General features: G+C 50.3%; 1 protein-coding gene and 1 long non-coding RNA gene across 2 annotated transcripts in view; both read left to right on the top strand.

Annotated features, from left to right (window-relative positions):
* Window positions 1-16,018, top strand: part of LOC149341017 (fasciclin-2-like) — a 278,252-nt gene that overhangs the window by 81,732 nt on the left and 180,502 nt on the right. The window lies entirely within an intron of this gene.
* The window catches only part of LOC149341018 (uncharacterized), a 174,447-nt gene that overhangs the window by 34,317 nt on the left and 124,112 nt on the right, over window positions 1-16,018 (top strand). The window contains exon 2 of the long non-coding RNA XR_016283687.1: window positions 15,475-15,525. This is a non-coding gene — a long non-coding RNA (uncharacterized LOC149341018). The remainder of the gene's footprint in view (window positions 1-15,474; window positions 15,526-16,018) is intronic.

The raw sequence follows: 16,018 nt of genomic DNA, 5'->3' as shown, positions 1-16,018 counted from the left end.
AACTAGAAATAGTGCATACGGTACAAAGACTTTCACGTGCGCTGGTGGTCTTCGAGGGGATCTGAGTTTTCTCGTTAGCCTCGCAGTGGGAATCATTGTGTCTCAGATTCCTCCTTCGCTATGCACCTTGAGGCACTTGATCAAACAGTTAGTTGAAACACACTTTCAAATGCAAGATCGAGTTCGGCGTTCGCAGCTGGTTTCAAATGTGTCAAGCAGGTTTAGATTCACGTATGAAGATATATGGTACCTAATTGTGCACGCTGAAACTGTGGAGGTACATATTAATTATCAAACATGGAGATAAAAACATAAAAACAATTGCTGTCTCTATCAGAGGTAGTACTGTCCGACACCTTGCATATTGAAGCTCATACTTATAAGCTCAAGCTCAGAATCAAGCGCATACTCAAGTTTTCTTGTCCGTTTATTCCCACGCGTAATACCCCTTATTCTCGTTTTGATGCATAATGAGAAAACAGCTAGTAGTTCTTATTATTTCTTTCAACTTCGTGCGTCATGATCTCATTTTAGTGTTGAGACCATATCAGTATACGTTTCGCTCTGTTTTCGTCTTCGAGCATACGTGTCGCGGCGGTAACTTCTTTGGAGAAAGCTTCTTCTCGAGAATCTTCGCACGTCGCGTGAGAACATCGCTCGGCGAAGATGGAAGGCAGGCGGAGTGTTTCGTCACGCCGGCCGTTGTACGCCGTGGCGCCCCCTTGTCCAGACCTGCGGAGAAACCAAGACGCGCTGTCACAATGCACGGTGTCCTCCCCCCTCATCCGGCGATGCATTCACGCGTGCCTCGTGTGTTCGCTGCATCGTGCAGTCAGCGTTTCTCGAGTTCCGTGCAGCACAGCCAGAGCTCGGGCAGTGCGGCGGCCGAGCAGAAGGAGTGGCGTATCTAAGAACAGCCTAAATTCGAGGATGGAGATGAGAACACTATCAACTGTGAACGGACGTGTGTGTGTGTGTGTGTGTGTGTGTGTGTGTGTGTGTGTGTGTGTGTGTGTGTGTGTGTGTTTGTGTTTGTGTTTGTGTTTGTGTTTGTGTTTGTGTTTGTTTGTTTGTTTGTTTGTTTGTTTGTTGGTTTTCAACCTAATCATTGCACGTAGCTTTAGGAAGTGGTGAATAGGAAGGATGAAAAAGAAAATAAAAATGCACCCCAGGAATTAAGAAAAACCCGAAGGAAGGAAGAAGGAAGCGGAAGGTGGCCGTCGTCTCATTTCTTAGGTCGAGAAAGAAAACGTCGTCAGTTGACAATTGCTGCTACTCATCTCTGCAGTCACGCTGCTTCAATATGTTGAGCCAACAAGCTCAACTTCAAGCCTTAGTACAACAGGATTGACTTTGCGGAAATGCGCACTTGACCCGTACATTTTTTTTTTTTTCGTGGTGCGCGCGCTCTCAAAGAGCCTGTGTTCCAGCCGCTTGACATGTTGCTTGTGTTTGACGAAGTCGTAAAATTGCGAACAAGCAGGCTAACAGTGAAAGTTACAAAATTTGGTTGTCCGTCACGATTGGCCACCTGTCTTGCAGTGGCCAGCACCGAATATGCGCATGGGATGTGTTATTTTTGTACTTGCATTTCGTGACCGGTGCTTCTTCTAGCAGTAAGCTAAGTGTAAAGTAGCTGCGAGATGGTGTGTCTCGCTTTATTGCAACAGTCGGTATATTTGCATGCAGACCTCCAATAATAGACATTTAGAATAGGGTGACCCCTGTCGGTTACGGGCATAGGGAAACAGCGGGGTGACAGTGCGCATGTGCAGGACAATAACTGGAGGGGAGCTATTGTCCTGCGCCTGCGCAATGGCGCCCCCCTGTTCCCCTATGCCCGTAACCGACAGGGGTCACCCTATTCTAAAATCCCCTAATGTCAGCCGACAAGAACGATTCCAATGGGCTATTAATAGGGCTAGGTCAGTTCCTCTTTCCAAACAGTCTTGCTTCTGATGTGTCATTGAACGCGGCTTTTCTTCTCAGTTTGTGCGACTCCTACAGGGGCCGTCAGGCGTCTTGTGTCGCACTTGTCATCATTAACGAATTACGATAACTCAAGGTTAACCACCTGCTGAGAGCAACGCTTATAAGCGTGAAAGTCAACGCACTTGTGGCATTGTTTGCTGCCGAATGCACAGCACCTGCTTGAATTTCGTGTATTGCACGTAACTCCTCCCGAGTGGAGTCCCGAGACCGGGAGTGGTCGTCTGGCATCCCCGCTTTTTACGGAAGCGGCGCGTGACGCTTCAACAGCGGCGACGCCCGAGCGAATCGCCCCTCGGGGTGACTGACCGGCTCCCGACGCGTGACCGACGGGGTGCAATCACTGCCCGCGTCATCGCACAACGCCGAGCTCCGTCGCGGTCCTGTCCCGTCTTTGAAACGGCCTTGTGTCACGCGGCCTAGACGGCCCGAGCGCCGAAAGGCCCTGGCGACGGCGTTGCGTTCCATCGTACTTCGCTTCCTTCCGCCCTTCGCCTTCGCGTCACCTTCCCCTGACCTTCGCGTCACCTTCCCCTGACCTTCGCGTCACCTTCTCCTGACCTTCAAGTCATCCCAGGAGCAACCGCCAAGAGAACTTTGTTTCCAAGTTGTTTTCTCATCGGTAATGCTGGCAGTATCGACATATTCTTTCCGCGCCAAACAAGTCAGTTAACATTGCCTTGAAAGAGAGCAGTGCTTGCTTGTCTGTGATTTCTCCACGCGCTTCTAACAAATCTTTGTAGACCAAGCTGGCGGGGGCGTGTTGGCTCACCGCTTAGGTATAGAGCAAGGCTAGGGCCGGTACGGAACTTCTATTTCATTAGATTCTATTCCACAGCAAACACGAACCGGGCCGACTGGCTAATCTCAACGATAACGGCGGCGTGATGGTGCCTGAGGTGGTAATGAAATATGAAAACATAAAAATTGGAACAATTCCGTTGCACTATCCCTGCGCTGCTGCTGTCTTGGTCAGCGTGTCGGGGCAAGGTTTCTACACTTGAAGAGAAAGCGGTAATCAGAAAACATGCACAGAATTCCAGGTGGTTTGACGGGCTTTTATTAGAGCACGGATAAAAATCGATTGCTGAGCAAAAAAAGCAGTCATCGCCGCCATTGCGACGTCTCAGTTGCTGGGTAGTCAATCGCTGCTTCTTTAGGTGGGGTGTGCGAATAAGTTAATGGTCGCAATTTGCGAGAAGCGCCTAATATATTCCGTATTTTGCCGTTTCAACCGACTTTCCAGGCATCCCGAATAACGATGAGTTCCCGAAATTTTGAGAACTCGGTCTTTTTGAAAGGCTGTCAAGATTTTCCAACCCCCGTAATGTTGAGTTCACACGATGGATGAGGTCGCGGACGAATCCGTGACGGCACGTCAAGTCAGGGGTCCGTCCGCTGGCTGAAAACACTCACACGACGTATGAAAACAGCATTTACCAAAGCAAAAAAAAAAAAAAAAAGAAAGTTGTTCGGCCTGAATCCGTGACGTCGAGCCCACGTGATGCGTGGTTCGTCCTCGAAATCTGCTTTTTGGTCCGTCGTGTGAATCCACCCTAAGCGACGCGCAGTGACACAGAGCGAGCGTCCTGGAGAAAGGAGACATTGTGAACAGCATTTCGATTTAATTAGGCCGGGGTGCTGCAGTTGTGTGCTATACTGATTGCCCATACTTAGAAACAAAGCGTGCCGTCGCGTCTGTGTTTTCGTCTTGAGTACTGGCGTCTTTGCTGCACATCGCTCTGCGTTCATTAATTCCAATGAGTAAACGTAATTTTCAAGGTACCGGCTCCCTTTTCGCAATATCAGAACCTTAATTGGCTGCTTTGCATCAGTACCAGCGCGTGAACAACGCCGCGAGTCATTAACTGAAGTTTTCAGAGAATCACTGGTTTGTTTTTTAGCCTCTGCCCGTCCCCTTAAGCCTCGCAACGTGAAATTCGAGTACGCCGGAGCGGGTGAGCGTTCGGGTTGAGCGACCCCGGCCTGAGCGCGTGACCGATCAAGACGGAACTTCCCCGCCCTGACTGCATGGTCTCCGAGGACATCGCACCTTGAGAACAATGGACGCTCGCGCCCATTGGCCCGCGAAAGCCGTTGCGCCGTCCCATACGGGCACTGTCAGCTAGTCTGGCCGCACAGCTTACAGCATCCGGGTGGAGGGGAGTGGCTGATGTGCTTTGCGACCGTGAAGGGTAAAAGTCGTACTGTCTCGGCGCGGTTGTGACGTGTGGTGCTCGCATTTCGCGGTCACTTTAAGCGTTGACACGGTTGAGTGCATTTTATGATGACAGCTGCTTATGAGAGACTATGCAAGCAAAATGGCGTCTCCTTTGAAGCCTTCGGTGAAAATTCTCGTATTACTTGCCGACGAGGGAGAATCTTATCCGACGGGAGTCGGTAGCGTCCAAAGAGAGAAGGATGGAGGAAGGGGGGAGAGGTAGAGGGGAGGGCATAGGGACATACCTTTAATTATCGCTATCATGTTAGAGGGAGAATAATAAAAGGGCTTATGGATACACTGCTGGAATACGGAGAATATCTTCTTCTTCGTTGCAAAGGTACATATCAAAGGGGGCGTATTTGAATAGTGCCCCCCCCCCTCCCCATTATTTAATTCGCTGTTTTCGCTCGCAAGCTGGATAACACAGGGGACCTTTTTTTGATGCTGTGTCCCAGGCTTAAGCTAGGAGCAGCGGTGACAACCGTAACTAAAATAACGCCAAAACAGTGCGGCAATCTGCCTTTACGAAAGCTGCCATATTGCAACTGCTGAAACCTCTATTATTCTGAGGCGAACTAATGCCAAAACAGTGCGGCAATCTGCCTTTACGAAAGCTGCCATATTGTAACTGCAAAAACCTCCTGATTATTCTGAGGCGAACTTTTCTTCTAGTAATTACATATTTGCGACTACACTTATGCGGGTAGTGAATACATGAAGCATGGTACATGTCAGCTTGTTTTTTTTTTCTGCTTTTTTTTTTAAAACCTGCAATGGTAAAGCAGTAGCTGCTATCGTCAAGAATAAAGAGCGACACACGCCGCGAGCGTTCGTTCGTGAACTCCGCTCGTGAAAGTTAACTCTGTTTCATGGCCGATGCATTTCTTTTATTGCGTTCGATGCGTTCGGCGCCAGCTCTGCGCGATGCGCTCTATGGAGACGTAGCACAAGACGCGCTTCGGCGGTCGTCGTTGCCTCGGGACCTGCTGCCGTCGACAAAGCGATCGATCAAGCATCGCCAGACTGAAGAAACGGTGCTGGCGAGTTCTTTCTCCACCGTCGCCGCATCCTTGGGCTCGTCCATCGACTGGAATCAAGGCGAGAGAGAGAGAGAAAGGTAGAGAGGGAAGGAGGCCGCAGTCTGTGCGTGCTGCCAGCAGTGTCTGTCCGATGCGACCGAATCAATGAGTCCTGATTTCCCGTCATGAATAATGCATTCTTGTCTCCGCCGCGTCCTTATACTTGTGCCCCGCGGAGAAGATGTCCGGCAGCAGTCTTGGCTGCCCTTCCGCTTCCTCCTCTCCCTTTCCGTCTTGCATTGGCTGGTGGGCAGCGGAGGCTTCGCTAGGGGAGGCAGTCGGAGGCGGTGAAATGCAGGGCGCCCCGGACCAAGTCGCCCCCGGCGTCGCGGAGGACGGAATCGAGCGAGCTTTTTTTTTTTTTTTTTGTCGCCCGCGTTCGCCTGGTATTGTGATTCGCTGGCTCTGCTGGCCTGTTCTCTTCGTTCGTTTCCTGGCGTCTTCTGCAGCGCCGAGTGCGTACTATATACGCGAGGTTCTAGAGAGACATCAGTGGGAGGAATGGCACGCGCGTGGTTTTTCTTTACAGTGCCGCTTCCTACATTGCTTGTTGCTTGTTATAGTCGGATACAACTCAAGAACGAAGCGGCTTTCCCCTTTCCAGCCAATGGCGTCGGCCGATTCTCATGACCCTGCTAGCGTGACAACGCAGGAAGTGGCAGATAAAAGGGAATCGTCCCCTCCCTGCATTGTCACGCCACTGTCCGCATTGTCACGCTATCAGGCTCATGAGAATCGGCCTACACCATTGGCTGGAAAGGGTTCTTTTGACGGGGAAAAGCCGCTTCGTTCTTGAATTGTTTCCGACTATATTGTAGTCATGCATGGAGGCTCTGGGAAGAAATTTTGCTGCTGGCCTCCACTTGGGCTAAGATCCCACTCATGCGACGTCTCCTCACCGATGCCTGCATTAGCAGCTCTGATTCCCAGGTCTGCTGCAGTCTGCCGGTGTTCGAGCCGGTGCTGGGCGAAATTAAAGCAGTAGTTGGGCGCACTCAGTCGTGCGGTTTTTATTCATTGAACTTTGTCCTTGACCATCTTGCATTGACTTTGCGGTTGTCGAACGCATGCAGGCTGTTACAGAGTACTATTTTATTCACTTCGTATCTTCTGTTCAATGGGTCCACTTGAGGCGAGAGGATTCATTGTGGTGCTCATTTAGATCTGCAAATGGGTTTTGAGTGACCGTAGCAGTAAATGCCGATTTGTAGCAGCCTATCGTTAGTTTTGCTGTGCAGCACAGCCGGTGTCTTTTTCTACGGCTCCATGCGAATTACGCCCGCCGAAAGAGACGCCACGTTGCCTCTTTTTACGCTGGACTGTTATTTCTCCACACCGCACGCCAGCCAGAGCAAACAGTCGGCTAACCGCAGGTCTCCAACTCATCGAGCGGATAAACATGATCATGAAACGCTCGTTATGAAAGGATCATGATTGAGACTGTCAGTGGCAGGATGAAGCGAGGCAAAATTTCGCGCCCTACTCGCTCTACAACCTCCGCACAACACAAAGGACTCGGTCACGTCATCCTCGAAAGAGGTAGTCCGCTCGTTGGCCGACGAATGACTAACGCTTGGCGGCTTAGCCCCCTTCGCAATGCATCGCATCTATAGACACGGCGCGGCACGCGAAGCTTGGGCTGCAAGAAAACCGCTCTCCGCTGCTGAGTGGCGCTCGAAAACAGGTTCTGCGGTCAGAGCGGGGCCGTAATTCAGGGGGCCCCCGCCGGCCTGGGGCGGCGGCTGCGTCCGCTGCGGCCCCGATATTCCTCGTAAAATTGCGCGTCAGAGGTTTCGGGAAAGCGCGATCGAAGAAGAGCCGCCGATTACGCGCGTCGCCGCGTGCGCTTTTATGGCCTCGGCGCCGCGTTGCTCGGATTTCCTTTGTTTTTGTTTTGTTTTTTTTGCTTGCTTGTTCTCCCGGCGTCGAGTGCGTGCTCGCTGGCGAAATTTCTGGCCGCACCTCTTTGGCTGCATACGCTGTTCTCTCTGCCCGGTTCGGATAGAGGAGTCAAGAGGGGGAGAACGGCAGAAAAGGCGAGGGTTTGCAATGAAAGTAAATTACGGGTACTTCGGTGTTCTATGAGCGACCTTTATGTGCAGACTTGCTCGCGAATGTACGTCGATGGCGTTGTCGTACGCGCTGCGCCCGGTCTTCCTTGTTTTGTGTACATCTCGGCGGTGCAGGAAGTGGGATAAATTCATCGGAATAACGAGGGGAGTGTGAAAGTTCTATTTTGAATTTGGCCAGCTGACTCGTGCTGTCTTCGTGAGCATCCTGTGAATATCTGGAAAGGGAGAGAGAGGGAGAGAGAGAGAGAGAGAGGGAAAGGCAGGGATGTTAACCAGAAAGGATTCCGGTTGGCTACCCTGCACAGAGAGAAAGGGTGGGGAAGGGAAGGTAGGAAAGTTAGCCATGAGGATGCGCTGCGTTGCACGCCGGCACTTGGGGAGAGGAAAGAGTGAATGTAAGGGGAAAGGAGGAAGGAGGGCAGAGTTAAATATAAAACATTCACGATGTGCGAACGCGAAAATGGCGATTATAAGCACTGTTTGTATGTAATATAGCGCTTTTACCGCTCCCTGGTTTGTTCCTCCCACTTCACGCTAAAGGCTGGCTTGACGTCGCATTTGTTTCGAATATCTTTATTAAGTCTACTTTTCGTCTACATCGAGCGAAAGCAGAAACTGCGTGCCTGTGGCCGGCAGGGTAGAAAAGAGAAGAAAAAAATTGGAACCGGAGAAAGAAAAGAAATGGAGCATTGACGACGTGCCAGTATGAAAATGCAGCACTTCTCGTAATATTCTTCGCCTTTTTTTTTTTTCCTGCTAGCAACTTATCGCCGCATACCATGTTTATACTTCCGCTCCTCCAGTGAAGCTAGACGGCACTGCGCCGCTACGGAGCCGCGAGGGTGTGTCGATGCGCGGGGCTGCAGAAACAGGCTTTTCAACTTGCCGATTGTTGCTGCTGCTGCCTCTCGCTCCGACCGTAATCATCCGCTCTCTCACCCTCACCCTCCTCCTCTTTTTCCTGCGCCTCCACGGAACGTGTCACGCCCGCCAGTGTTGTCGCCTGGGCTCCTTGGTTGTGCATGGCCGTATTGGAAAACGTCAAAGCACGGAGATTGATGGATGCAAAGGACCGGCTACTATTCTCGTTCGCTGCAATCGCGACGGCGGCGGTGGCTGCAAGCGGAAATACTTGCTCGCTGCAGTTGTGGCGTTCTTATTTACTGCGGCTGTTGTTGCTTTTGCACGCTCTTTCACAAAATATCTGAGCAGCGCTCGCCACTCAACTCCTCAATTCTTGAATTTCACTGTACGGAACGTAGTATGTTGCGCCTACATAGCGGTTTAATGCAGCTCGGTTTGGTAGTATTTAGACGGCAGTGGAGCGGGAATCGACTTCTCGCGTCTTTCATTTCCGGTTGTTTCCTTTACCACCCCTCCGCTCCTTTTTTTTTTGCCGCCGCAATTGATGACGCGGAAACACACTTACGATCAGCCAAGCTTCGAGTTTCGCGATCATAAAGGAACCGGGCGCCTGAGCTTCGAAACACGTCCAAATGCGCGTTTCTGACGCGGTCGGCGAAAGTCAAAACTCTGATCGTATTTTCCATATACCGTATGTTTGAGGTGGGTGGTAGGCGCCCGTATCGCGCACCGTAATATATGCACCGCACTTTCGGAGGGCTGTCGACGGAGTCCCGGTTCTCCAAGGACTAAGACTGTGTCCGTATTGCTGTATATTCTGAATAATGTTATCTAGGCACAGCAGCTCCGCTGTTATTCACGAAAACATGTCGATATTCCCGGTATAGCTCCCACCGTTAGGGTCTGCTAGCTCCGCAGATGCCACTGCGCGCATGCGCCGAACGTCTCTATACCGCCTGGATTGCTGAAATTAAGAATTTTGGATATGTTATTTTTCGTTAGAATATACCGTTTCTCACTGCCTCTCCTGATGCGAAAAAAAAAAGTTCGTGTCGAAAACAGACGGCGCTCTAATAGCAAATTTTAGCATAGCGCTTCCGCCAGCCGTCAAGTGCGCATGCGCGGATCGTTTACCATAGTTGGCTTAGTATGCGCTTTCAGCACTTTTGTATTGTTCCTATTTGAATTAACTGCTTGCAGCTAAAGCCGCAAAGGTTAACGGTCCCTTACTTCCGCCGCTTTGCGATGGCTGTGTCGCTTTTATTTCCCGCGTTTCGGTGTCCGAACGTCTCCGCTGGCTCCGGGCGGAGACGTTCGCACAGATTGCCACTCGTAAATGCTTCGCAGGCGAAGTCACGTCGTCAAAGTTCTAACTCCTGTTGAAGTGGCCACATGTAAAAATTCAGTAGGGCACTTTGTTGACCTAAAGTGCTGAGAGGCGGAAGCCTTAAGCACGGTGCTGCTGCTTGTGTCACTGATGTGTGGTTAAGATTGTAAGCATCGCCTCTAAAAGTGGAACGCGACAGCGTCTTGCAACGCTGCCAGGGAGTCCACAGAACGCCATCGCCCGTTCGCCTCTACGCCTTGCTCGTCTGTAAATAAATTGGTTTTTGAGTAAAGGAAATGTATCTGTCTCGCATATCTCGGTGGACACCTGAACCTCGCCGTAACGGGAAGGGAAGAAGATGGGAGTGAACGAAGACACCGTATTTACTAGACGCGCCTTTGTTCATTCCAAACCGTCAAGCTGGCATGGCGGAGTGGTAGCGTGCTCGTCTCGCACTCCGGAGGTCGGGGTTCGATTCCCGAAATCGACCAATTTCCAACTCTGTTTTATTTATTTATCTGGTCTGACTAGAAAGGTCAATTAGGCTTCTTAATTAATCACGCAATTAATTAATCTCAATTACACTTTGTTGGAGCATCACTATACCGTCCCTTTAATTGGTTGCCGAAGTACATTGGCCCGTTTGAAATCCGCGCACTGTGACGTGACCATTTCGACCAATTGAAAAGCGTGACATTTCTGTCGACAAGTCCTGCTTACAACGATGAGGCATTAAAGGCTTCCGCCTTAAAATTTCGCTAGAATGTATTCCGGATGTCACTTCTGCTTAAAACGTCCAACTTCAAGGTTTATAGTATGACGTCCGCCTGAATGATACACGATGCGCCGTGAACTTCGATGTTGTCCCGTCGGGGGCGTTAACAAAAGCTGGGTTTGTCGCTCTATACTTCGATCTTCCATTCTGTGGGATTTCGATTTGAGATGGCTGTTTGCTTCTTGCTCTGCACAAAAGACGAGCCTCGGACGAAACCTCGATCACGAGCATGTGTGGAATGCTATGCTAACATCAATCGGGACTGTTCAGCGGCTGAGGAAAACTGGCAGCATAAACTAGCAAATCCGCTTTCATGGTTTTTTTTTTGTTCCAGTTTTTTTTTTAAATAGATGCCCAGGGTATTGAGAACTGCGTCTGCCGTTTTGCACTTAACAATATACTGTTTTTATTTTTTTTTGCACGAACACAGATCGAATAGCACTGACGAGAGCAAGACAGGCTTTATATAAACCTCCCCATTTTCGAGCTTTCGCTCGCGCCCGTGTTTTTCCTTTTTTATCGAGGTGCCGCTCAGAAGCAGCGATGACGCAATTCAAACGGAGGATAACGGGAAAGCGATGAATAGGAGCTCTAGCGCATGCGCATGCCGTGTCTGCGCCGAGGGTGTACACGATTCTTGCATCTCTCAGTTGGCAACCGTGTACGCCGGCGGATTTTTGTGGCAGCGATGTGTACGACAACGTTGCAGACCATAACTATGCACTATGATCGATCTCCCTGCTGGTTTATCTTGTGCGTACCTGTCTGTCTCTCTCTCTCTGCCTGTCGTCTCTCTTGTCTGTGTGCGTGTTTGTTTCCGTGCGCCATTGTTATTGTCTCACTCTGACTCTACGTGTGTGTCTGTCACCACACCACCGGCGCAATATCCCTGCGAGCGTTCACCTCAACCACTCATCAGGCTTGTTTTGTTTTTTTTTTTTCTATCTTGGAATGGAGTGACGAGCATGAGGGTGGCTAAGTTGTGTGGTCAGTTCTGTGGTTGCGAGGTTCAAAGACCCCTCAAAAGCCCGACTTGGCGGGCTTTACCAAGCAGACTGCAGCTCAGCACGAATGCCAACACTGCGCCTAAGTACGATCGCGTTTCTTAGGGCAGAAGCAGCTGAAGTATCTAGAGACGCTTCTGCCTTGCGATCTCTCGAGACAGTTCCAAACCGTGGCCGCCACAACTACAGCGGCAACCCTCAACAGTGTCCTCCCATCAATAGTTCGCATGTCATTGTGCTACTCAAGGTCCAGTCCACTGAGTCAAGCCTCTTTGAGCGTAAGCGCCTGACGGTAATCTCACACCGAATTTTTTTTATATGTTCTTGTCTGCAGCCCTTGTCTTATGCAGACAATGGATGGCGCCTGGTTAGATAAGCTTGGGAGAGCTTGGTGAGAGAGTAAATAAGTGGTATGTTGAACTGCGGTTCCACAGTGCCTGGGTAAGTTTCCTCTATAGGCTAGATATATTCGTGTGTCGTAACCGTCCTTCTAGATTAGCACTAATGCGTTTGTTCCGGTACTGTAGCGCCGTCTTTTCCTGTCTTTTTATTCTCCTGTTGAGTTTCTTGACGACATAGCGGGCAAGAGTTAGTCGTTTGTCAGTACTTCCCGCTTTTTTTTTTTTTTTTGGGGGGGGGGGGGGGGGGGCTTCCAAACAGCTAGCGTCCGTTGACCTGTTTGGCGCACCCGTACGCTATTCTTTGGTTTATCGTTCTCTCGGTCCGTGCAACCGCAGTTCTTCCCACAAGGCGGCGTTCCTACAGTCGACTACTTATTGCCGTTGTTGGGCGCAAGCGGCCTGCCTTGCGAACGGCCATTTACCCCAATGAGTGGCGTTAGCGGTTCCCTAGGGAAAGAAAAAGAAGCATTGGCGTTTCTTCTCAAACGTGCTCGCTACAGCATGTCACAAAGCCGGTTTTGTGCACTGACGCCAAGTATTGCACTCACATAAGGAACTTCCTCGTTTCCTCCGTGTTCTCAGTAACGTTGTGAGTGTTTCTGACGTGTAACGTGAAAATAAATGTCACTACCCGCAGCAGATGTAATGCCTCGGCAACAGCCAGTCACGACTAATACTTCCGTTAGTTTAAGCTGCCGTTGAGCCAACGATGATTGGCTCCAGTCACAGCTGGGCGATGTTACACGTCACCGACAGCTAACGTTGGAGGCCAGCAGTTTATAATTATCTGGTCTGACTGACCTGACGAAGGTCGACGGCCCCACTGCAACAGCTGCTTGGGCATCATGTTTCACGCCGCAAATTGTTTTCTGACGGCACGAAAAGTTAGTCGCTGTTCCCCATGGCATAGACTACTGTGCGAATCATATAAGCACACAAAAACGAGAAATGACGAAGCAGTGACCCCAGCCTAGCGCCGGAACCAAACGTATGCAAAGTGGAAGATTGTGCGCATTGGCAGCCTAGGAAAATAAGATAAAAATGAAGAACTAAAAAAATGACTAATAGGGTTCGACTAATCAGACTGATTAGATGTTTGACAAGCGACATGTGGTACGATCATGTTATCTAGAGGATGAACATTCACTCCATTCAAGGCCTCCTGAAAACACAGCCGTCTGCCGTTCAAATCAACGGCAAGCGGAATGCTGACCGACCATCTACTTCAACTGTGTTGGAGTTGAGGGTTCAGGACAGGAGTGCCGCTGAGCGAAGATGTAGATGGCGAAAGGAGAATAGGTTTATTTACATTTTACATTGGTGGTTAGAAGCGAGACGATTCTGCCGCATCCGTTGTCGAGTTTTATATCCTTCTTGTTCCCTAAAGTCCCTAGGTTGAGGACGCCCTTGCCGGAGTGGGAGGGGCCTAGAGCTTTCACCTGTGCGCACACACACAACACTGCACTCATGGTCACGCCCCCTTCACATGTGGAGTCTGAGGGAAAGAAGGTTGTCGTCGAGGTAGCGTTGACTGCGGTAGGTGATGGCCTCCGGCCAGCCGAAGGTTTCTGCGGGTCACCGACATCTGTTGATCATCAAATGCCACCCGCAGCTCGAGGCCGGACGCGAGGTCACGAAAACGCCGAAAGTGGTTCCTCGTGCTTGGGTCGGAGATGATGCCCGCCAGCTTGTCGCGGTGCTTGGGCACGCCAAAGAGCAACCGGAGACGAGGCCTTTTGTTCCCTGGCACGGTCGCGGCAAATGGGGAAGATAACGTTCGTCTCCCCGAGGCGGCGGCGGCGTTCTACACGTGCAGGCACTTTGTGAAGGGGGTCTGGTTTTGTTCCTGCACTCCAACCGGGCAAACTCCGTAATTGAAGTCAGCTGGCACCTGGGTCCTCTCGGTGCGTGCGGTCCATGGCGGCAGGCCCGAAAGCAATCACCCTGAAGTTGCTCGCAGCCATACACATTAGAAACAGGCGTGCTGGCGGCCACCCGGCGAGACTTGTTGTCGTCGTTCCTAATAACTGTTAGAATTGTTACAGGAGTCTTAATCACTTCCGCTGCCTCGAACAATGCTTCTCTCCTCCGTCTGCGAGTTCGAAATAACGCCTCCGTTTAACGCGTCCTATACGCTTTCCTTCCCGGTTTCTATCTTCTGGAGGCGTTCGCTGGTCGTTTTGAAATTTGTCTTCATTGTTCCCCAAACGAGTGCATCAAGATTGATGGGCCCCATCCCGTCGTGTACACAAACACCTACAAGGAGACCCGGTGGGGGAATGCGCGAATCAAAGGGGGATCACTTGGAGCGCTGAGGAAATTGGGTAAGGAGAGGAGGCAAGGAGCCTAATGGAGGTATACTTCGAGGATATTCTGCGATATCAGTTTCTTTTTCTCGTTTCTTCTTTTTTTTTGTCATAGTCGCCGCAGATTCTGTTCCCTGTTGGCTTTGCCCATCCTGCCAGCTAGGGTGTGAGCGGGGACCTAAGAGGTGGCGGTGCCGGTGCTAATCTGTCTGGATTAGGACGTGGCTGAGGGGGCATCCTCGAGCGGCCCGGTGGCGCAGGCAGCGTCGAGCGTCACTGCAGTTTATCTCAATTGGCAGTTGCCGTGCGTCTCTGATTTGTTCTTGGCCCACGGGCAGCGTCTTTTGTCGGTGCCGCATCATGGCAGACCTACAGCGATGCTCGCTTCTTTCAGCACACGTTTTAACTGGATCGTTAAATTGGGCTTCACAAAGTTATATTCCGCAATGTGGCGCTAGTTTTACTCAGCTTTGGCTCCCGCAGAGACGTCCATTTTTTTGCTGTTGTTTTCTTTCAGAATTACGGCAAAGAAACTTATACAACAATGAAGTAGACTTCTTGTCGTCGCTCGATATCTGTACGGCCCTTTCTGTACGTTAAGTACTGTTCCGTATGATTTTGTGTTCTTGCATTGTATTTTCTGTCTTCTTTTCGTTTCCTTATTTATTGCGTGTAGTTGAAGCTACGCGTAACAAGACTGTGCACGTTTTAATCTCCAAAGATCCTTAGCGTGCATAAAGACTTTGTTGGGTCTCTTGCGTGCTTCTTTTTTGAACGCCCTGCTCATGCACGCTATGGAAGGCATGCTTTACAATGTCGCATACTCTGTGGCTATGTTCGGAGTAAATATTTTTGAGTCTCTCTTGGTTGGTTGGTTGTCCTCTGTTTGGCTTACGGAATAATGTTTTGAACCTCGTCTTCTTTCCTAGTGTTATTCGCGTCAAGCAACTTTATGTGAAGTGTACTCCATGCGCCTTGTTCTGCAAATTTTGTGTGCTGTCGCAGTTTTATCTCTGCGCTGCTTGCCGCGGTGGTGTTTCCGTTTATAGTCTGTTCGGCGCTGCACCCTAAGGGGCGCCGAATGAATACGGTCGCTTTCAATAGTGACTTTTGGAATAGAGTGACGCAATCGGTAAGGGGCATATAGGGGAATAGCGGGGGGCCATTGCGCGAGCTCAGGACAATAACGCCCCTCCTTCGGGCTATTCTCCTGCGCCTGCGCACTGAGCCTCCGCTATTACCCTATGCCCGTAACCTCTAGCGTCACCCTATTCTAAAAGTCCCTAATGTCTCAAAGTGAGCACCACAAGACCCTTTCAACACGGTTCGTTTCAAGTTGCGCACCTCTAAGAATGCTAATATTTGCCTGCGCATAATGAATTCACCGTCTAGACAAGAGTTCTTACATGTTTTTTTGTCCTCCTCTTTCGCAGGTAAGGCTGCTTCCAGTTCGTGTCGTGGTGTCTTCTAGTACATCCGCAAGCGTGAGTTTTGGAATATCATGACTGCCCGGATCGAATTGTTTGTTCGTCAGCTCACGTCTAAACAAGAGATCGCCGCTACTTCTAATGGGTCATGCTAGCTGCGCCCCTCGGGCTCTACCTTATAGGTATAGAAAGGTCTGCCATTCGCCAGGACATTCCTTCTTCGAACATCCGTACTGCGCAACTGTGGCGTTAGGTTTGTGTGCGCCCAGGAAGATTGTTCGGTGAATTGCATGAGCTCTCTTCGTGACTCGCGCTTCGGAGAATTCCGCCTGTAAACGTATGTGGCTTGTGATGATTTTGGACGTCTATCCGTGATGGCTTGTGCAAGAGCTCAAAGATTGCCTGTTACGCAAGCTCGGGGCTGTGATGTGTCGTCGCGAATTCGGCACGCAGTACAGCCGACTGCACTTCATCAGTTCTGTAATGTGCAAGCCGTCGGTTTAGATAATTTAGATCTGACAGGACTGTTGTAGTCGTGTCAGACTTCAAG

The sequence above is a fragment of the Amblyomma mixtum genome, chromosome 6 (assembly GCF_055824585.1).
Source record: "Amblyomma mixtum isolate Tamu chromosome 6, ASM5582458v1, whole genome shotgun sequence".
Lineage (NCBI taxonomy): Eukaryota > Metazoa > Arthropoda > Arachnida > Ixodida > Ixodidae > Amblyomma > Amblyomma mixtum.
This window is presented reverse-complemented; position numbering and strand designations above follow the sequence as displayed.